This window comes from Amaranthus tricolor, chromosome 9 (assembly GCF_026212465.1).
Source record: "Amaranthus tricolor cultivar Red isolate AtriRed21 chromosome 9, ASM2621246v1, whole genome shotgun sequence".
NCBI lineage: Eukaryota > Viridiplantae > Streptophyta > Magnoliopsida > Caryophyllales > Amaranthaceae > Amaranthus > Amaranthus tricolor.
Window position 1 is genome coordinate 5,617,490 of NC_080055.1, and position 24,129 is coordinate 5,641,618.

The window sequence follows — 24,129 nt, forward strand, 5'->3', positions numbered from 1 at the left end:
TCCCACTGATGAACAAGTAAGGAAGATTCTTAGGAGCCTTCCTCAAGATGAGCGCTGGAGGGCCAAGGTTACTGCTATACAAGAGTCCAAAGATTTTACTAAGTTCAATCTAGAGGAGCTGGCTGGTTCCCTAATGACGCATGAATTGCATTTGGGAACAGCAGACAGTTCCAGGAACAAGGGACTGGCTCTGGCAGCGGGGGAACAGGACGAATCAGAATGTGATGAGGAAGAGGCTGCTTTATTGGTACGAAAATTCAAGAAGTTCTTCAGGAACAGCAGGTATACAAATCAAAGAAACAACAGAGAAAGAAGAACAAAAAATCTTGAATGCCACAAATGTGGAAGTACCGAGCACTTCATCAAGGATTGCCCAACATGGAAGAATGAAAAGGGCAAGGGAAAGACAAGAGATTCAAGAAGACCGTTGAACAAAGAGAATTTTAACAAGACTGACTTTCGTAGGGCCATGATTGCTGCATGGGGAGAAACTGAAAGTGAGAATGAAACTATTGTTCCCGAAGAAGAGGAGACAACTAACCTATGTCTCATGGCTACGCATAAAGGCAAGGAGAAGCAGGTAAATATTTCTAATTCATTTTCTGACCATTCATTTAATCTAAGTAAAAATGAATTAAAAGAGTTGTTAAAAGAGACACAAGCTAAACTTGAAAATTGCAATGATAAGTGTCTCAAGTTAGAACAGGAACTTAAAGTAAGCAAAGACCATGTCTCATACATAAACACCTTTAGACATGATGTCCAAAACAGATTTTTCGGTTTGTTGGATCAAAATATAATCCTAAAGGAAAATATGGAGAGACTTAAGAAAGAAAATGTTATTCTTAATATTGAGCTATCACAATACAAATTATTAGGCTTAAATAAAGAATTGATAAATGCATCTACTAAGGATTTGTGCAATGATTTTCAACATTTAGAGTTGAATCCGGAATCCAACCGTAACAACAATAATAATCTTGAATTAAATTCAAGAGAAAAAGGGAAAATCAAAATAACTCCCAAATGGATTCTAGATGCTAAAAGTAAGAAATCACAAGGCCTAAATTATTTTAAGAATAACAAAAGTAAGAAAGCTTACGTTGATCTTCCTAGAGACAGGTACTGTACCTTCTGTGGTAAAGCTGGCCATCTGAAGGAACAGTGCACCAAAAGGGAACAGTATACTGTCTCCAACAGAAACTATGTCGATAACATTCAGATTGATAAATATGATTCATGTAAGATCGACAAGGAACCCAAGAAAGTCTGGGTTCCTATAATTAACAATTAATTATCTTACAGGTCCAAGTGAGGGGGAACAGCTCATGGTATCTCGACAGTGGGTGTTCCAAGCATATGACGGGTGACAAATCTAAATTTCTCTCACTTGAAGCCTATGATGGGGGAACAGTAACCTTCGGTGACAATATGAAGGGTGAGATAATCGCCAAAGGAAAGGTTGGAAGGTCATGTTCCCACGCCATTGATAATGTATTTTTAGTCGAGAATTTGAAACACAACTTACTTAGCATTTCTCAATTTTGTGATAAGGGTAACTCTGTAAACTTTACTTCTGAAAAGTGCATTATTTCTAGGAATGACACTGGAGACATCATTCTTGAGGGAAACAGAAAAGGGAACACTTATGTAGTGGACCTGGACACTGTTCCCAGAAACAGTCTAACGTGTCTAAGTGTTATAGAAGACGACCCACTTCTTTGGCATAAGCGTCTAGGTCATGCTAGTTATTCATTGATTAATTCATTAAGATCTAAAGACCTAGTTAGAGGACTACCATCTATAAAATTCCTTAAAGATGAAATATGTGATCCTTGTGCCAAAGGAAAACAAGTAAGGTCATCTTTTAAACCAAAGAATGTTGTGACCACCTCAAAAACGCTTGAATTATTACACATGGATTTGTGTGGACCTATGAGAATACAAAGCCGTAGTGGCAAGAGATATGTGTTTGTTATTATTGATGATTATAGTAGATTTACATGGACTTTATTTTTAGTTAGTAAAGATGAAGCCTTTAATGAGTTTGTCTCTTTCGCTAACAAAATACAAAAATCTACCAATAATCAAATTGTTCACATAAGGTCAGATCATGGTAAAGAATTTGAAAATTCAAGCTTTATGAGTTATTGCAATGAACATGGAATAAGTCACAATTTTTCCGCCCCTAGAACACCACAACAAAATGGTGTTGTAGAAAGGAAAAATAGAACTTTAGAAGAAATGGCTAGAACTATGTTAATTGCTAGTGGTTTACCTAGAAATTTTTGGGCCGAGGCTGTTAATACTGCATGTTATATTTTAAATAGAGTATTGATAAGACCAATCACTTCTAAGACACCCTATGAACTGTTTAAAGGTGTTAAACCAAACATTGCCTATTTTCGTGTGTTTGGATGCAAATGTTTTGTACATGTTAATGGAAAACGGAATATAGGTAAATTTGATGAAAGAAGTGATGAAGCAGTATTTCTTGGCTACTCATCTCAAAGTAAGGCATATAGAGTCTATAACAAAAGAACAATGAGTGTGGAAGAATCCGTTCACATAATTTTCGATGAAACTAACTTTTTGTCAAGTGAACAGGATACAAATAATTTTAAGATAGGTCTTGCAAATCTAGAAGAAGATGATGAAGAATTGAAAGTGCATGATCAAGAAACAGCTGGTGAACAGCCGGTTCCAGCAGAAGCAGAAAGTACTGATCAAGTTCAGGAACTGCCAGAACATCAGGAACAGCAAACTGTTCCCAATCCAGCTGTTCCCACAGATGAGCAGAACAACCCAGTAGCTGAACAGAATGTTAATCAAGCTGATGAACCAGAACATGCTACTGTTCCCACAAGAGATTTTGTGCCAAAACCTTGGAGATATCAAAAATACCATCCTCTTGATTTGATTGTAAGTGATTTGAATAAAGGAACACAAACTCGATCTCAAATGAGAAATTTTTGTGCACATTTTGCGTTCCTATCATCACTTGAACCCAAAAATCACGAAGAAGCTCTAAAGGATTCCGAATGGGTTGTAGCCATGCAAGATGAATTGAACGAATTTGAAAGGAACAAAGTATGGAATTTAGAACCCAAACCGAAACACAAGAAGGTAATTGGTTTGAAATGGGTATTTCGGAACAAACTAGATGAGCATGGAATAATTGTAAGAAACAAAGCAAGGCTCGTGGTCAAAGGGTACAATCAACAAGAAGGTATTGATTATACTGAGACATTTGCTCCAGTAGCAAGGTTAGAAGCTATTAGAATTTTAATTTCTTTTGCTGCATTTATGAACTTTAAATTATATCAAATGGATGTGAAATGTGCTTTCTTGAATGGTTTTCTTGATGAAGAAGTTTTTGTTGAACAACCGCCTGGCTTTGAGAATACCTCGTGTCTTGATCATGTCTATAAGCTTGATAAAGCTCTTTATGGGTTGAAACAAGCTCCTAGGCAATGGTATGAAAGACTATCAAAATTTTTGATTCAAAATGACTTTATTAGAGGTAAAATTGATAAAACCTTATTCTTTAAGAACAAAGGTTCCAATATATTAGTTGTTCAAATATATGTTGATGATATTATTTTTGGTGCCACAAATGAATTGCTATGTAAAGAATTTGCTAACCTTATGAGCACTGAATTTGAAATGAGCATGATGGGAGAATTAAATTTCTTTCTTGGTTTGCAAATTAAACAAACTGAAAATGGTATCTTTATTCATCAACAAAAATATATAAAAGAACTTCTTAAGAAATATGGCATGAATAACGCTAAAACCAACCATACACCCATGGCTACTAATGTAAGATTAGATGAAGATACAAATGGAACAAATATTGACCAAACTATGTATAGAGGCATGATTGGATCTTTATTATATCTAACTGCTAGTAGACCCGATATTTCATTTAGTGTTGGTTTATGTGCAAGATTTCAATCTAACCCTAAAGAATCACATCTAACTGCAGTGAAACGTATTTTGAGATATCTAAAGGGAACAGATGATTTATCATTGTTTTATCCTAAAAGTGATGTCTTTGATTTGAAAGGCTTTAGTGATGCAGATTATGCAGGAGATCTTGTTAATAGAAAAAGCACGTCAGGTATGGTACAATTTCTTGGCTCATGTTTAGTTTCGTGGAGCTCCAAGAAACAAAACACTGTTGCATTATCAACCGCTGAAGCTGAGTACGTAGCAGCAGCAGCTTGCTGTTCCCAAATGATATGGATAAAGCAGCAGCTAAGAGACTTTGGTATTAAGTATGCATGTGTTCCTATTTATTGCGATAATACCAGTGCCATATGCATATCCAAAGATCCAGTGCATCACTCACGAGTAAAGCACATCCATATTAGGCATCATTTTCTTAAGGATAATGTTGAAAATAAAAATATCATTGTTAAGCATGTAAACACTAACGAGCAAATAGCAGATATCATGACCAAACCGCTTCCAAGGGAACAGCATGAGAAAATGAGATTGGAACTTGGCATGATCAAGCTGCATTAAAGGAAGTATCATATATGATTCCTAGAGACAAAATGAAAATTGAAAATGATCAATCAACCACAATAATCTTGATTGAAAAATCAATTATCGAAAGGATCAGGTACGCATTTTTTAAAGGTATATACTTTGGATGTTCTCATGATTGCATGATTATTTTGATCTGACGGTAGTAGCACAATATTACCATTTTTCTTTTTAAACAACAATTTTTTTTCCCAGCAGTTCTTTTAAGTAGGAGTTGAATCTCAACGTACTCCATTTTCACAATTCAAAATCAATTGTCTTGATTTGATAACTGCCTCAACACGTCACTTCATCCAATATAATTACTCCCTCTCGTCCCATCTTTCATTTCATCTTCATTACCCTTTCCCTTTCACTCAACCCTAAACCGTCATTCCTTCCACTTCCCTTTCACTTCGTCATTTTCCTTTGCTTTTCTCTCTAAAAACTTCAATGAAAACCAAGAATATGAAACCAAAAATGAAGCAACCTGTCCCTCTTCGAGTTATTTACCCACCTTCTCACACTCACAAACCTAAGTCTTCATCAAAGGAACCAGAGGACACCCCTATGTCTCCGCAAACAAGTGGTAAAAGAACAAGAGAATCCAAGAAACCTTCAACCCACTCTACCAAGAAAATGAAGGTAACGCATTACTCAAATGCTGAAGAACTTTCTAAAGAAATGTCTGTAGGATTTGGTCTAGACAAAGAATGGTACGAATCTACAACCTTTCCTAAATTCCATGAAATTTTACAAACTCAAAAATGGGAATCACTTATGAGCGTATATTGCTGCAACCCCATTTACCCTGACATTATGCATGAGTTTATTTCTAATTTTGCTGTTCATGATGGAGTTTGTTCTAGTTCAATCAAAGATATTGATATTGAATTTGATAGTCTGACTTTAGGAGAGTGGTTAGGTGTTCCTGCTACTGGTTTTGACGTTTATCATGTTGGGTCTAAGATTGCGTTTTCTGGAAGAGATGAAAAAGATGTTTGGAGATGCTTGGGGGTTAGGCAAAAAAGGGGGAAAGTAAGTCACAATGTCCTGTCTCCTTTACATAAGTTGCTGTACAACATTGCTAGAAGGTTTATTTTACCACGAAATTCAAAACGTAGTGAGGTAAGTCTTCGAGATGCGACCTTGATTTACTGTATGGTGAACAATATAAAGATCAATTTTCCTTCCTTGATGATTTCGCATTTAAATGATTGTATAGCCAAAAGATGTATGGTAGGCTATAGTGGTTTGTTGTCATGGATTTTCTCAAAGTTTGGTGTTCCACTGGGTGATTATAGTTTTCCTATGGGTCCCAGCAATATGATAGGTGCAAAATGTTTGAGTAATTTGCGCCTTAAACTAAATGAGGAAGGGATTCTTGAAAATATTGTGGAGCAGGTTGAGATTGATTCTGATAATGAGGAACAGGAGGAAGAGGGGAAGGAAAAGGAGGAACAGGAGGAAGAGGAAGAGAAGGAAGAGAAGGAACAGGAGAAAAAGGAAGAAGAGGAGAAGGAGGAACAGGAGAAAGAAGGGGATGGAGTTAAGGAACAGGAGGTTGTTCCTTCTGAGGAAGAAGACCAGGGGGTGGAATCTAAGGTTTCTCTTGAAGAAGACTCTAGGGCTGAACCCAATAGTTTTCCCTCATCAAAGCCAACCACTCCACCAACTCATCATTTTCAATCACCACTACCTTCACCAACACCAAGATCACCATCACCATCATTTCACAAACACAGCTTTGATCAGGCAACCATTCCTACTGCTCCCTTATATTCCATTCTTCTCAAGCTTGATGATTTGCAGGATCGCTTCTTCAAATTTCAAGATGAGATCCGTGTTTCCCTAGCCTCTTTAGCTGACCAGATGACTCAGATGGAGGCTCGTCTTGGCGCTAAATTGGATACAGTTGAGGTGGAAACGGAATATGTTGATGAAGATGCTCCTGCTTCATAGTTTCCCTTTTATTATTTTCATTGCTGCTGTCTCTGTCTTTAAACAATTTCTTTCTTTTGGTACCAGCTGGGGTACAAATCTTAAACATTGTTAACTTTGTTAAACCTTTTTACATATGCTACTAACTGTTAGGTTTGATTAGTCATTGCTTATCATGCTTGCATTCATTGTTATTGCTTTTTAATTTGTGCATCCTTATTCTCTCTTTGACTATAACTATATGTTTAGTGCTGTGGTTTGATTGCTTATCTTCTTTTTGAATGATGTCAAAAGGGGGAATATTTGGCACAAACTTAAATAATGCTTGAGCATGTTTGAGATCTAGTTAAATCTATTATGTTGGGCTTACTGGTTCTTGCTGGTTCTTGATGGTCTGATGTTTGTGTGTTGCTAATTTTGTTAGTTGTTGGAAGTTACTGATTTGTTAGTTGTTGGAAGTTACTGACTTCTTGTTTTGTTATTTCAAGTTAAGTTATGCTGATTTCTTTTAATTCTGATTATGGATGATTATATAATTTTCTTCATTGTTTGATTTTATGCTGAAATAATTTAAGTTGTTGTTTTGATTATTTTTAGAGTAACATGTATCATGATATTTGGTTAAGAAGAGTTGTTTTGATCTCTAACTTACTCTTCAACATTGGTTTACTCTATTTTGTTTTTAAGTTTGTTTGAAAAGTTTGTCATCATCAAAAAGGGGGAATTTGTTGGACCTCTTGAGTTTTGATGATGACTACACTTTAGCAAATATGTGTTTAGAGATTGTGCAGGTCGATATCCGATTAATTGTGATCGTTGATAGTACCTATGCCTTAGCTTATGGAAACGTACATGTCAAAAGGTTTCAATTGATGTTAGGAAAAGCATATCGCTTGGGATGTAAAATGGAGACAGCAGATCTACTGTTCCCAAGTTGGATGTTCTAGCTAAACTGAAGTCTGGAGACAGCACACTGTTCCTGAGCTGAAGGTTGACTACGTTGACTAAAAATTCTGGTTATCATATTTTAATTTTTTTTTTAGTTAATGTATTTTAAATTAAATTGTTGCAGTAAAAATTTATTTAAGTTAATTGGCAAATCGTTTTTGTTAAAGAAAATGTATTCACGTTTTATTTTGTTAAGATCCTTTATTTTAGGATCTATTTTTAGTAAATCCTGGATTTGTTAAAAATAGAATTAACTAACTTTGAATTGGTCTTAGCAAATCTTTTCAGCCGGTCTTTATTCCTAAAAATTAGCAAGCAGTCATTCCCACTAAGATTAACCGTTTTCTAAATATAGCATGAAGTTCCAGCCATTAATTTGGGGAACAGGAATTACTACTGAAGAAACTGCTACTTTAGGGAACAGCGGTTATTAAGGGAACAGCGGTTATTGTTTGTGTACACGTGTGATTTGACTTAATCAAATCTTATGGAAATAACCGTGTGTTTGCTTAATCCACATTACTCCCATGATCTCTTGATAGTGGGATGATGGATTGGATTATTCCATTTTCTTAGGAATATTATTTTCTATAAATTGCAAGTTAATTCCGGTTTTTAAGTGATGAGAAGTAATCCAACGTTTTGTGCTTAAGTATTTTTCATACGTTTTTGTTGGATTTTACAAGAAATATTTTGTTCTCAAAATTGCCAATTAATTTATAATATTTTCTTGATGCAACTCTTTGATTTATTTTAGAGAATTTCTATCCTTTTTGTAAGGGTTTTTGAGAGTTTATGTAATTAGACTCGGGTGAGTCTAAGGGGGAAGTTAGATAGCTTTTAGTGAAGCTAGTGAGAATTAGCTTTTAGTGAAGCTAAGTTTGTTGCTTTGAGTGAAGCAATTTAAGAGAGAAGAGTTGGCCTAGTTGTTTCGCTTCGAGTGAAGTAAGGTGTTTATTGTAATTGTAACTAATTGCCTTAAACATAGTGAAGTGGTTAGAAATCCCAAGTGGTCGTGGTTTTTCCTTTTGTTTAGGCCCAAAAGTTTTCCACGTAAAATCGTGCGTCTCTCTTATTATTTTGCTCTTAGTTTAAGCTTTATTTATTTTGAATAATTCCGCAAAAACAGGGCACAATCGCTTAAACTTGCAACAACAACAATTCACCCCCCCTCTTGTTGCTGTTCCCGTTCCTAATTGAATCAACAAGTGCCAAAAACGCTTTAAAACCCTTTAAAATCGCAACTTAACACGTAATTTCTAGCATATAACTACGATTTAGATTCTAAACACTTCAAATTAATAATATATTCCAAATAGTGTTGTGTGCCATGTTTCGTACAAAACAAACCAAGTTTGAGCTACTTTATGAACGAAAGTGCCAAAAGAGATTAAAAACCCTTAAAATCGCAACTTAGCACGTAATTTCTAGCATATAACTACGATTTAGATTCTAAACACTTCAAATTAATAATATATCCCAAATAGTGTTGTGTGCCAAGTTTCGTGCAAAACAAACCAAGTCTGAGCTACTTTATGCACGAAAGTGCCAAAAGAGATTAGAAACCCTTAAAATCGCAACTTAGCACGTAATTTCTAGCATATAACTACGATTTAGATTCTAAACACTTCAAATTAATAATATATCCCAAATAGTGTTGTGTGCCAAGTTTCGTGCAAAACAAACCAAGTTCGAGCTACTTTATGCACGAAAGTGCCAAAAGAGATTAAAAACCCTTAAAATTGCAACTTAGCACGTAATTTCTAGCATATAACTACGATTTAGATTCTAAACACTTCAAATTAATAATATATCCCAAATAGTGTTGTGTGCCAAGTTTCGTGCAAAACAAACCAAGTCTGAGCTACTTTATGCACGAAAGTGCCAAAAGAGATTAGAAACCCTTAAAATCGCAACTTAGCACGTAATTTCTAGCATATAACTACGATTTAGATTCTAAACACTTCAAATTAATAATATATCCCAAATAGTGTTGTGTGCCAAGTTTCGTGCAAAACAAACCAAGTTCGAGCTACTTTATGCACGAAAGTGCCAAAAGAGATTAAAAACCCTTAAAATCGCAACTTAGCACGTAATTTCTAGCATATAACTACGATTTAGATTCTAAACACTTCAAATTAATAATATATCCCAAATAGTGTTGTGTGCCAAGTTTCGTGCAAAACAAACCAAGTTCGAGCTACTTTATGCACGAAAGTGCCAAAAGAGATTAAAAACCCTTAAAATCGCAACTTAGCACGTAATTTCTAGCATATAACTAAGATTTAGATTCTAAACACTTCAAATTAATAATATATCCCAAATAGTGTTGTGTGCCAAGTTTCGTGCAAAACAAACTAAGTTTGAGTTACTTTATGCATGAAAGTGCCAAAAAATATTAAAAACCCTTAAAATCGCAACTTAGCACGTAATTTCTAGCATATAACTACGATTTAGATTCTAAACAATTCAAATTAATAATATATCCCAAATAGTGTTGTGTGCCAAGTTTCGTTCAAAACAAACCAAGTTTGAGCTACTTTATGCACGAAAGTGCCAAAAGAGATTAAAAACCCTTAAAATCGCAACTTAGCACGTAATTTCTAGCATATAACTACGATTTAGATTCTAAACACTTCAAATTAATAATATATCCCAAATAGTGTTGTGTGCCAAGTTTCGTGCAAAACAAACCAAGTTTGAGGTACTTTAGACGCGAAAGTGCCAAAAACGCTTAAAAATCCTTAAAATCGCAACTTAACACGTAATTTCTAGAATATCACTATGATTTTAAATTATAATCACTTCAACATAATGATATATACCAAATAGGGTTGGGTCCCAAGTTTCGCGCAAAGCAAACTATGTTTGAGGTAATTTATGCGCAAAAATTCCCAAAACGCTTAAAAATCCTTAAAATCGCCAAAAAAACCAAGTTTCATACAAAAGTGTTGTGTATGACTATGATTTACAATTATAAGAATTTCAACACAATAATATATACCAAATAGTGTTGTGTGCCAAGTTTCATACAAAAAAAACCAAGTTTGAGCTACTTTATGTGCTAAAGTGCCAAAACGCTTAAAAATCCTTAAAATCACAACTTAACTCGTAAGTTCTAGCATATGACTATGATTTACAATCTAACCACTTCAACAGAATATATATATATACCAAATAGTGTTATGTGCCAACTTTCGTGCAAAACAAACCAAGTTTGTGCTACTTTATGCGCAAAAGTACCAAAAACGCTTTAAAACCCTTTAAAATCGCAACTTAACACGTAATTTCTAGCATATAACTACGATTTAGATTCTAAACACTTCAAATTAATAATATATTCCAAATAGTGTTGTGTGCCATGTTTCGTGCAAAACAAACCAAGTTTGAGCTACTTTATGAACGAAAGTGCCAAAAGAGATTAAAAACCCTTAAAATCGCAACTTAGCACGTAATTTCTAGCATATAACTACGATTTAGATTCTAAACACTTCAAATTAATAATATATCCCAAATAGTGTTGTGTGCCAAGTTTCGTGCAAAACAAACCAAGTCTGAGCTACTTTATGCACGAAAGTTCCAAAAGAGATTAGAAACCCTTAAAATCGCAACTTAGCACGTAATTTCTAGCATATAACTACGAGATTCTAAACACTTCAAATTAATAATATATCCCAAATAGTGTTGTGTGCCAAGTTTCGTGCAAAACAAACCAAGTTCGAGCTACTTTATGCACGAAAGTGCCAAAAGAGATTAAAAACCCTTAAAATCGCAACTTAGCACGTAATTTCTAGCATATAACTACGATTTAGATTCTAAACACTTCAAATTAATAATATATCCCAAATAGTGTTGTGTGCCAAGTTTCGTGCAAAACAAACCAAGTTCGAGCTACTTTATGCACGAAAGTGCCAAAAGAGATTAAAAACCCTTAAAATCGCAACTTAGCACGTAATTTCTAGCATATAACTACGATTTAGATTCTAAACACTTCAAATTAATAATATATCCCAAATAGTGTTGTGTGCCAAGTTTCGTGCAAAACAAACCAAGTTCGAGCTACTTTATGCACGAAAGTGCCAAAAGAGATTAAAAACCCTTAAAATTGCAACTTAGCACGTAATTTCTAGCATATAACTACGATTTAGATTCTAAACACTTCAAATTAATAATATATCCCAAATAGTGTTGTGTGCCAAGTTTCGTGCAAAACAAACTAAGTTTGAGTTACTTTATGCATGAAAGTGCCAAAAAATATTAAAAACCCTTAAAATCGCAACTTAGCACGTAATTTCTAGCATATAACTACGATTTAGATTCTAAACAATTCAAATTAATAATATATCCCAAATAGTGTTGTGTGCCAAGTTTCGTTCAAAACAAACCAAGTTTGAGCTACTTTATGCACGAAAGTGCCAAAAGAGATTAAAAACCCTTAAAATCGCAACTTAGCACGTAATTTCTAGCATATAACTACGATTTAGATTCTAAACACTTCAAATTAATAATATATCCCAAATAGTGTTGTGTGCCAAGTTTCGTGCAAAACAAACCAAGTTTGAGGTACTTTAGACGCGAAAGTGCCAAAAACGCTTAAAAATCCTTAAAATCGCAACTTAACACGTAATTTCTAGAATATCACTATGATTTTAAATTATAATCACTTCAACATAATGATATATACCAAATAGGGTTGGGTCCCAAGTTTCGCGCAAAGCAAACTATGTTTGAGGTAATTTATGCGCAAAAATTCCCAAAACGCTTAAAAATCCTTAAAATCGCCAAAAAAACCAAGTTTCATACAAAAGTGTTGTGTATGACTATAATTTACAATTATAAGAATTTCAACACAATAATATATACCAAATAGTGTTGTGTGCCAAGTTTCATACAAAAAAAACCAAGTTTGAGCTACTTTATGTGCTAAAGTGCCAAAACGCTTAAAAATCCTTAAAATCACAACTTAACTCGTAAGTTCTAGCATATGACTATGATTTACAATCTAACCACTTCAACAGAATATATATATATACCAAATAGTGTTATGTGCCAACTTTCGTGCAAAACAAACCAAGTTTGTGCTACTTTATGCGCAAAAGTGCCAAAAACGCTTTAAAACCCTTTAAAATCGCAACTTAACACGTAATTTCTAGCATATAACTACGATTTAGATTCTAAACACTTCAAATTAATAATATATTCCAAATAGTGTTGTGTGCCATGTTTCGTGCAAAACAAACCAAGTTTGAGCTACTTTATGAACGAAAGTGCCAAAAGAGATTAAAAACCCTTAAAATCGCAACTTAGCACGTAATTTCAAGCATATAACTACGATTTAGATTCTAAACACTTCAAATTAATAATATATCCCAAATAGTGTTGTGTGCCAAGTTTCGTGCAAAACAAACCAAGTCTGAGCTACTTTATGCACGAAAGTTCCAAAAGAGATTAGAAACCCTTAAAATCGCAACTTAGCACGTAATTTCTAGCATATAACTACGAGATTCTAAACACTTCAAATTAATAATATATCCCAAATAGTGTTGTGTGCCAAGTTTCGTGCAAAACAAACCAAGTTCGAGCTACTTTATGCACGAAAGTGCCAAAAGAGATTAAAAACCCTTAAAATCGCAACTTAGCACGTAATTTCTAGCATATAACTACGATTTAGATTCTAAACACTTCAAATTAATAATATATCCCAAATAGTGTTGTGTGCCAAGTTTCGTGCAAAACAAACCAAGTTCGAGCTACTTTATGCACGAAAGTGCCAAAAGAGATTAAAAACCCTTAAAATTGCAACTTAGCACGTAATTTCTAGCATATAACTACGATTTAGATTCTAAACACTTCAAATTAATAATATATCCCAAATAGTGTTGTGTGCCAAGTTTCGTGCAAAACAAACTAAGTTTGAGTTACTTTATGCATGAAAGTGCCAAAAAATATTAAAAACCCTTAAAATCGCAACTTAGCACGTAATTTCTAGCATATAACTACGATTTAGATTCTAAACAATTCAAATTAATAATATATCCCAAATAGTGTTGTGTGCCAAGTTTCGTTCAAAACAAACCAAGTTTGAGCTACTTTATGCACGAAAGTGCCAAAAGAGATTAAAAACCCTTAAAATCGCAACTTAGCACGTAATTTCTAGCATATAACTACGATTTAGATTCTAAACACTTCAAATTAATAATATATCCCAAATAGTGTTGTGTGCCAAGTTTCGTGCAAAACAAACCAAGTTTGAGGTACTTTAGACGCGAAAGTGCCAAAAACGCTTAAAAATCCTTAAAATCGCAACTTAACACGTAATTTCTAGAATATCACTATGATTTTAAATTATAATCACTTCAACATAATGATATATACCAAATAGGGTTGGGTCCCAAGTTTCGCGCAAAGCAAACTATGTTTGAGGTAATTTATGCGCAAAAATTCCCAAAACGCTTAAAAATCCTTAAAATCGCCAAAAAAACCAAGTTTCATACAAAAGTGTTGTGTATGACTATGATTTACAATTATAAGAATTTCAACACAATAATATATACCAAATAGTGTTGTGTGCCAAGTTTCATACAAAAAAAACCAAGTTTGAGCTACTTTATGTGCTAAAGTGCCAAAACGCTTAAAAATCCTTAAAATCACAACTTAACTCGTAAGTTCTAGCATATGACTATGATTTACAATCTAACCACTTCAACAGAATATATATATATACCAAATAGTGTTATGTGCCAACTTTCGTGCAAAACAAACCAAGTTTGTGCTACTTTATGCGCAAAAGTGCCAAAAACGCTTTAAAACCCTTTAAAATCGCAACTTAACACGTAATTTCTAGCATATAACTACGATTTAGATTCTAAACACTTCAAATTAATAATATATTCCAAATAGTGTTGTGTGCCATGTTTCGTGCAAAACAAACCAAGTTTGAGCTACTTTATGAACGAAAGTGCCAAAAGAGATTAAAAACCCTTAAAATCGCAACTTAGCACGTAATTTCTAGCATATAACTACGATTTAGATTCTAAACACTTCAAATTAATAATATATCCCAAATAGTGTTGTGTGCCAAGTTTCGTGCAAAACAAACCAAGTCTGAGCTACTTTATGCACGAAAGTTCCAAAAGAGATTAGAAACCCTTAAAATCGCAACTTAGCACGTAATTTCTAGCATATAACTACGAGATTCTAAACACTTCAAATTAATAATATATCCCAAATAGTGTTGTGTGCCATGTTTCGTGCAAAACAAACCAAGTTCGAGCTACTTTATGCACGAAAGTGCCAAAAGAGATTAAAAACCCTTAAAATCGCAACTTAGCACGTAATTTCTAGCATATAACTACGATTTAGATTCTAAACACTTCAAATTAATAATATATCCCAAATAGTGTTGTGTGCCAAGTTTCGTGCAAAACAAACCAAGTTCGAGCTACTTTATGCACGAAAGTGCCAAAAGAGATTAAAAACCCTTAAAATCGCAACTTAGCACGTAATTTCTAGCATATAACTACGATTTAGATTCTAAACACTTCAAATTAATAATATATCCCAAATAGTGTTGTGTGCCAAGTTTCGTGCAAAACAAACCAAGTTCGAGCTACTTTATGCACGAAAGTGCCAAAAGAGATTAAAAACCCTTAAAATTGCAACTTAGCACGTAATTTTTAGCATATAACTACGATTTAGATTCTAAACACTTCAAATTAATAATATATCCCAAATAGTGTTGTGTGCCAAGTTTCGTGCAAAACAAACTAAGTTTCAGTTACTTTATGCATGAAAGTGCCAAAAAATATTAAAAACCCTTAAAATCGCAACTTAGCACGTAATTTCTAGCATATAACTACGATTTAGATTCTAAACACTTCAAATTAATAATATATCCCAAATAGTGTTGTGTGCCAAGTTTCGTGCAAAACAAACCAAGTTTGAGCTACTTTATGCACGAAAGTGCCAAAAGAGATTAGAAACCCTTAAAATCGCAACTTAGCACGTAATTTCTAGCATATAACTACGATTTAGATTCTAAACACTTCAAATTAATAATATATCCCAAATAGTGTTGTGTGCCAAGTTTCGTGCAAAACAAACCAAGTTTGAGCTACTTTAGACGCGAAAGTGCCAAAAACGCTTAAAAATCCTTAAAATCGCAACTTAACACGTAATTTCTAGAATATCACTATGATTTTAAATTATAATCACTTCAACATAATGATATATACCAAATAGTGTTGGGTCCCAAGTTTCGCGCAAAGCAAACTTTGTTTGAGGTAATTTATGCGCAAAAATTCCCAAAACTCTTAAAAATCTTTAAAATCGCCAAAAAAACCAAGTTTGAGCTACTCTATGCGCAAAAGTGCCAAAAATGTTTAAAACCCATTATATCGAAACTTAAGACGTAATTTCTAGCATATGACTATGATTTACAATTATAAGAATTTCAACACAATAATATATACCAAATAGTGTTGTGTGCCAAGTTTCATGCAAAAAAAACCAAGTTTGAGCTACTTTATGTGCTAAAGTGCCAAAACGCTTAAAAATCCTTAAAATCACAACTTAACTCGTAAGTTCTAGCATATGACTATGATTTACAATCTAACCACTTCAACAGAATATATATATATACCAAATAGTGTTATGTGCCAACTTTCGTGCAAAACAAACCAAGTTTGTGCTACTTTATGCGCAAAAGTGCCAAAAACGCTTTAAAACCCTTTAAAATCGCAACTTAACACGTAATTTCTAGCATATAACTACGATTTAGATTCTAAACACTTCAAATTAATAATATATTCCAAATAGTGTTGTGTGCCATGTTTCGTGCAAAACAAACCAAGTTTGAGCTACTTTATGCACGAAAGTGCCAAAAGAGATTAAAAACCCTTAAAATCGCAACTTAGCACGTAATTTCTAGCATATAACTACGATTTAGATTCTAAACACTTCAAATTAATAATATATCCCAAATAGTGTTGTGTGCCAAGTTTCGTGCAAAACAAACCAAGTCTGAGCTACTTTATGCACGAAAGTGCCAAAAGAGATTAGAAACCTTTAAAATCGCAACTTAGCACGTAATTTCTAGCATATAACTACGATTTAGATTCTAAACACTTCAAATTAATAATATATCCCAAATAGTGTTGTGTGCCAAGTTTCGTGCAAAACAAACCAAGTTCGAGCTACTTTATGCACGAAAGTGCCAAAAGAGATTAAAAACCCTTAAAATCGCAACTTAGCACGTAATTTCTAGCATATAACTACGATTTAGATTCTAAACACTTCAAATTAATAATATATCCCAAATAGTGTTGTGTGCCAAGTTTCGTGCAAAACAAACCAAGTCTGAGCTACTTTATGCACGAAAGTTCCAAAAGAGATTAGAAACCCTTAAAATCGCAACTTAGCACGTAATTTCTAGCATATAACTACGAGATTCTAAACACTTCAAATTAATAATATATACCAAATAGTGTTGTGTGCCAAGTTTCGTGCAAAACAAACCAAGTTCGAGCTACTTTATGCACGAAAGTGCCAAAAGAGATTAAAAACCCTTAAAATCGCAACTTAGCACGTAATTTCTAGCATATAACTACGATTTAGATTCTAAACACTTCAAATTAATAATATATCCCAAATAGTGTTGTGTGCCAAGTTTCGTGCAAAACAAACCAAGTTCGAGCTACTTTATGCACGAAAGTGCCAAAAGAGATTAAAAACCCTTAAAATCGCAACTTAGCACGTAATTTCTAGCATATAACTACGATTTAGATTCTAAACACTTCAAATTAATAATATATCCCAAATAGTGTTGTGTGCCAAGTTTCGTGCAAAACAAACCAAGTTCGAGCTACTTTATGCACGAAAGTGCCAAAAGAGATTAAAAACCCTTAAAATCGCAACTTAGCACGTAATTTCTAGCATATAACTACGATTTAGATTCTAAACACTTCAAATTAATAATATATCCCAAATAGTGTTGTGTGCCAAGTTTCGTGCAAAACAAACCAAGTTCGAGCTACTTTATGCACGAAAGTGCCAAAAGAGATTAAAAACCCTTAAAATCGCAACTTAGCACGTAATTTCTAGCATATAACTACGATTTAGATTCTAAACACTTCAAATTAATAATATATCCCAAATAGTGTTGTGTGCCAAGTTTCGTGCAAAACAAACTAAGTTTGAGTTACTTTATGCATGAAAGTGCCAAAAAATATTAAAAACCCTTAAAATCGCAACTTAGCACGTAATTTCTTGCATATAACTACGATTTAGATTCTAAACACTTCAAATTAATAATATATCCCAAATAGTGTTGTGTGCCAAGTTTCGTGCAAAACAAACCAAGTTTGAGCTACTTTATGCACGAAAGTGCCAAAAGAGATTAGAAACCCTTAAAATCGCAACTTAGCACGTAATTTCTAGCATATAACTACGATTTAGATTCTAAACACTTCAAATTAATAATATATCCCAAATAGTGTTGTGTGCCAAGTTTCGTGCAAAACAAACCAAGTTTGAGCTACTTTAGACGCGAAAGTCCCAAAAACGCTTAAAAATCCTTAAAATCGCAACTTAACACGTAATTTCTAGAATATCACTATGATTTTAAATTATAATCACTTCAACATAATGATATATACCAAATAGTGTTGGGTCCCAAGTTTCGCGCAAAGCAAACTTTGTTTGAGGTAATTTATGCGCAAAAATTCCCAAAACTCTTAAAAATCTTTAAAATCGCCAAAAAAACCAAGTTTGAGCTACTCTATGCGCAAAAGTGCCAAAAATGTTTAAAACCCATTATATCGAAACTTAAGACGTAATTTCTAGCATATGACTATGATTTACAATTATAAGAATTTCAACACAATAATATATACCAAATAGTGTTGTGTGCCAAGTTTCATGCAAAAAAAACCAAGTTTGAACTACTTTATGTGCTAAAGTGCCAAAACGCTTAAAAATCCTTAAAATCACAACTTAACTCGTAAGTTCTAGCATATGACTATGATTTACAATCTAACCACTTCAACAGAATATATATATATACCAAATAGTGTTATGTGCCAACTTTCGTGCAAAACAAACCAAGTTTGTGCTACTTTATGCGCAAAAGTGCCAAAAACGCTTTAAAACCCTTTAAAATCGCAACTTAACACGTAATTTCTAGCATATAACTACGATTTAGATTCTAAACACTTCAAATTAATAATATATTCCAAATAGTGTTGTGTGCCATGTTTCGTGCAAAACAAACCAAGTTTGAGCTACTTTATGAACGAAAGTGCCAAAAGAGATTAAAAACCCTTAAAATCGCAACTTAGCACGTAATTTCTAGCATATAACTACGATTTAGATTCTAAACACTTCAAATTAATAATATATCCCAAATAGTGTTGTGTGCCAAGTTTCGTGCAAAACAAACCAAGTCTGAGCTACTTTATGCACGAAAGTGCCAAAAGAGATTAGAAACCCTTAAAATCGCAACTTAGCACGTAATTTCTAGCATATAACTACGATTTAGATTCTAAACACTTCAAATTAATAATATATCCCAAATAGTGTTGTGTGCCAAGTTTCGTGCAAAACAAACCAAGTTCGAGCTACTTTATGCACGAAAGTGCCAAAAGAGATTAAAAACCCTTAAAATCGCAACTTAGCACGTAATTTCTAGCATATAACTACGATTTAGATTCTAAACACTTCAAATTAATAATATATCCCAAATAGTGTTGTGTGCCAAGTTTTGTGCAAAACAAACTAAGTTTGAGTTACTTTATGCATGAAAGTGCCAAAAAATATTAAAAAACCTTAAAATCGCAACTTAGCACGTAATTTCTAGCATATAACTACGATTTAGATTCTAAACACTTCAAATTAATAATATATCCCAAATAGTGTTGTGTGCCATGTTTCGTTCAAAACAAACCAAGTTTGAGCTACTTTATGCACGAAAGTGCCAAAAGAGATTAAAAACCCTTAAAATCGCAACTTAGCACGTAATTTCTAGCATATAACTACGATTTAGATTCTAAACACTTCAAATTAATAATATATCCCAAATAGTGTTGTGTGCCAAGTTTCGTGCAAAACAAACCAAGTTTGAGCTACTTTAGACGCGAAAGTGCCAAAAACGCTTAAAAATCCTTAAAATCGCAACTTAACACGTAATTTCTAGAATATCACTATGATTTTAAATTATAATCACTTCAACATAATGATATATACCAAATAGTGTTGGGTCCCAAGTTTCGCGCAAAGCAAACTATGTTTGAGGTAATTTATGCGCAAAAATTCCCAAAACGCTTAAAAATCCTTAAAATCGCCAAAAAAACCAAGTTTGAGCTACTTTATGCGCAAAAGTGCCAAAAATGTTTAAAACCCATTATATCGAAACTTAAGACGTAATTTCTAGCATATGACTATGATTTACAATTATAAGAATTTCAACACAATAATATATACCAAATAGTGTTGTGTGCCAAGTTTCATGCAAAAAAAACCAAGTTTGAGCTACTTTATGTGCTAAAGTGCCAAAACGCTTAAAAATCATTAAAATCACAACTTAACTCGTAAGTTCTAGCATATGACTATGATTTACAATCTAACCACTTCAACAGAATATATATATACCAAATAGTGTTATGTGCCAACTTTCTTGCAAAACAAACCAAGTTTGTGCTACTTTGTGCGCAAAAGTGCCAAAAACGCTTTAAAACCCTTTAAAATCGCAACTTAACACGTAATTTCTAGCATATAACTACGATTTAGATTCTAAACACTTCAAATTAATAATATATTCCAAATAGTGTTGTGTGCCATGTTTCGTGCAAAACAAACCAAGTTTGAGCTACTTTATGAACGAAAGTGCCAAAAGAGATTAAAAACCCTTAAAATCGCAACTTAGCACGTAATTTCTAGCATATAACTACGATTTAGATTCTAAACACTTCAAATTAATAATATATCCCAAATAGTGTTGTGTGCCAAGTTTCGTGCAAAACAAACCAAGTCTGAGCTACTTTATGCACGAAAGTGCCAAAAGAGATTAGAAACCCTTAAAATCGCAACTTAGCACGTAATTTCTAGCATATAACTACGATTTAGATTCTAAACACTTCAAATTAATAATATATCCCAAATAGTGTTGTGTGCCAAGTTTCGTGCAAAACAAACCAAGTTCGAGCTACTTTATGCACGAAAGTGCCAAAAGAGATTAAAAACCCTTAAAATCGCAACTTAGCACGTAATTTCTAGCATATAACTACGATTTAGATTCTAAACACTTCAAATTAATAATATATCCCAAATAGTGTTGTGTGCCAAGTTTCGTGCAAAACAAACCAAGTTCGAGCTACTTTATGCACGAAAGTGCCAAAAGAGATTAAAAACCCTTAAAATCGCAACTTAGCACGTAATTTCTAGCATATAACTAAGATTTAGATTCTAAACACTTCAAATTAATAATATATCCCAAATAGTGTTGTGTGCCAAGTTTCGTGCAAAACAAACTAAGTTTGAGTTACTTTATGCATGAAAGTGCCAAAAAATATTAAAAAACCTTAAAATCGCAACTTAGCACGTAATTTCTAGCATATAACTACGATTTAGATTCTAAACACTTCAAATTAATAATATATCCCAAATAGTGTTGTGTGCCATGTTTCGTTCAAAACAAACCAAGTTTGAGCTACTTTATGCACGAAAGTGCCAAAAGAGATTAAAAACCCTTAAAATCGCAACTTAGCACGTAATTTCTAGCATATAACTACGATTTAGATTCTAAACACTTCAAATTAATAATATATCCCAAATAGTGTTGTGTGCCAAGTTTCGTGCAAAACAAACCAAGTTTGAGCTACTTTAGACGCGAAAGTGCCAAAAACGCTTAAAAATCCTTAAAATCGCAACTTAACACGTAATTTCTAGAATATCACTATGATTTTAAATTATAATCACTTCAACATAATGATATATACCAAATAGTGTTGGGTCCCAAGTTTCGCGCAAAAGCAAACTTTGTTTGAGGTAATTTATGCGCAAAAATTCCCAAAACTCTTAAAAATCTTTAAAATCGCCAAAAAAACCAAGTTTGAGCTACTCTATGCGCAAAAGTGCCAAAAATGTTTTAAAACCCATTATATCGAAACTTAAGACGTAATTTTCTAGCATATGACTATGATTTACAATTATAAGAATTTCAACACAATAATATATACCAAATAGTGTTGTGTGCCAAGTTTCATGCAAAAAAAAAACAAGTTTGAGCTACTTTATGTGCTAAAGTGCCAAAACGCTTAAAAATCCTTAAAATCACAACTTAACTCGTAAGTTCTAGCATATGACTATGATTTACAATCTAACCACTTCAACAGAATATATATATATACCAAATAGTGTTATGTGCCAACTTTCGTGCAAAACAAACCAAGTTTGTGCTACTTTATGCGCAAAAGTGCCAAAAAACGCTTTAAAACCCTTTAAAATCGCAACTTAACACGTAATTTCTAGCATATAACTACGATTTAGATTCTAAACACTTCAAATTAATAATATATTCCAAATAGTGTTGTGTGCCATGTTTCGTGCAAAACAAACCAAGTTTGAGCTACTTTATGAACGAAAGTGCCAAAAGAGATTAAAAACCCTTAAAATCGCAACTTAGCACGTAATTTCTAGCATATAACTACGATTTAGATTCTAAAACACTTCAAATTAATAATATATCCCAAATAGGTGTTGTGTGCCAAGTTTCGTGCAAGACAAACCAAGTCTGAGCTACTTTATGCACGAAAGTGCCAAAAGAGATTAGAAACCCTTAAAAATCGCAACTTAGCACGTAATTTCTAGCATATAACGACGATTTAGATTCTAAAACACTTCAAATTAATAATATATCCCAAATAGTGTTGTGTGCCAAGTTTCGTGCAAAACAAACCAAGTTCGAGCTACTTTATTCACGAAAGTGCCAAAAGAGATTAAAAACCCTTAAATCGCAACTTAGCACGTAATTTCTAGCATATAACTACGATTTAGATTCTAAACACTTCAAATTAATAATATATCCCAAATAGTGTTGTGTGCCAAGTTTCGTGCAAAACAAACCAAAGTTCGAGCTACTTTATGCACGAAAGTGCCAAAAAGAGATTAAAAACCCTTAAAATCGCAACTTAGCACGTAATTTCTAGCATATAACTAAGATTTAGATTCTAAACACTTCAAATTAATAATATATCCCAAATAGTGTTGTGTGCCAAGTTTCGTGCAAAACAAACTAAGTTTGAGTTACTTTATGCATGAAAGTGCCAAAAAATATTAAAAAACCTTAAAATCGCAACTTAGCACGTAATTTCTAGCATATAACTACGATTTAGATTCTAAACACTTCAAATTAATAATATATCCCAAATAGTGTTGTGTGCCATGTTTCGTTCAAAACAAACCAAGTTTGAGCTACTTTATGCACGAAAGTGCCAAAGGAGATTAAAACCCTTAAAATCGCAACTTAGCACGTAATTTCTAGCATATAACTACGATTTAGATTCTAAACACTTCAAATTAATAATATATCCCCAAATAGTGTTGTGTGCCAAGTTTCGTGCAAAACAAACCAAGTTCGAGCTACTTTATGCACGAAAGTGCCAAAAGAGATTAAAAACCCTTAAAATCGCAACTTAGCACGTAATTTCTAGCATATAACTACGATTAGATTCTAAACACTTCAAATTAATAATATATCCCAAATAGTGTTGTGTGCCAAGTTTCGTGCAAAACAAACCAAGTTCGAGCTACTTTATGCACGAAAGTGCCAAAAGAGATTAAAAACCCTTAAATCGCAACTTAGCACGTAATTTCTAGCATATAACTAAGATTTAGATTCTAACACATTCAAATTAATAATATATCCCAAATAGTGTTGTGTGCCAAGTTTCGTGCAAAACAAACTAAGTTTGAGTTACTTTATGCATGAAAAGTGCCAAAAAATATTAAAAAACCCTTAAAATCGCAACTTAGCACCGTAATTTCTAGCATATAACTACGATTTAGATTCTAAACACTTCAAATTAATAATATATCCCAAATAGTGTTGTGTGCCATGTTTCGTGCAAAACAAACCAAGTTTGAGCTACTTTATGCACGAAAGTGCCAAAAGAGATTAAAAACCCTTAAAATCGCAACTTAGCACGTAATTTCTAGCATATAACTACGATTTAGATTCTAAACACTTCAAATTAATAATATATCCCAAATAGTGTTGTGTGCCAAGTTTCGTGCAAAACAAACCAAGTTTGAGCTACTTTAGACGCGAAAGTGCCAAAAACGCTTTAAAAATCCTTAAAATCGCAACTTAACACGTAATTTCTAGAATATCACTATGATTTTAAATTATAATCACTTCAACATAATGATATATACCAAATAGTGTTGGGTCCCAAGTTTTCGCGCAAAGCAAACTATGTTTGAGGTAATTTATGCGCAAAAATCCCAAAACGCTTAAAAATCCTTAAAATCGCCAAAAAAACCAAGTTTGAGCTACTTTATGCGCAAAAGTGCCAAAAATGTTTAAAACCCATTATATCGAAACTTAAGACGTAATTTCTAGCATATGACTATGATTTACAATTATAAGAATTTCAACACAATAATATATACCAAATAGTGTTGTGTGCCAAGTTTCATGCAAAAAAAAACCAA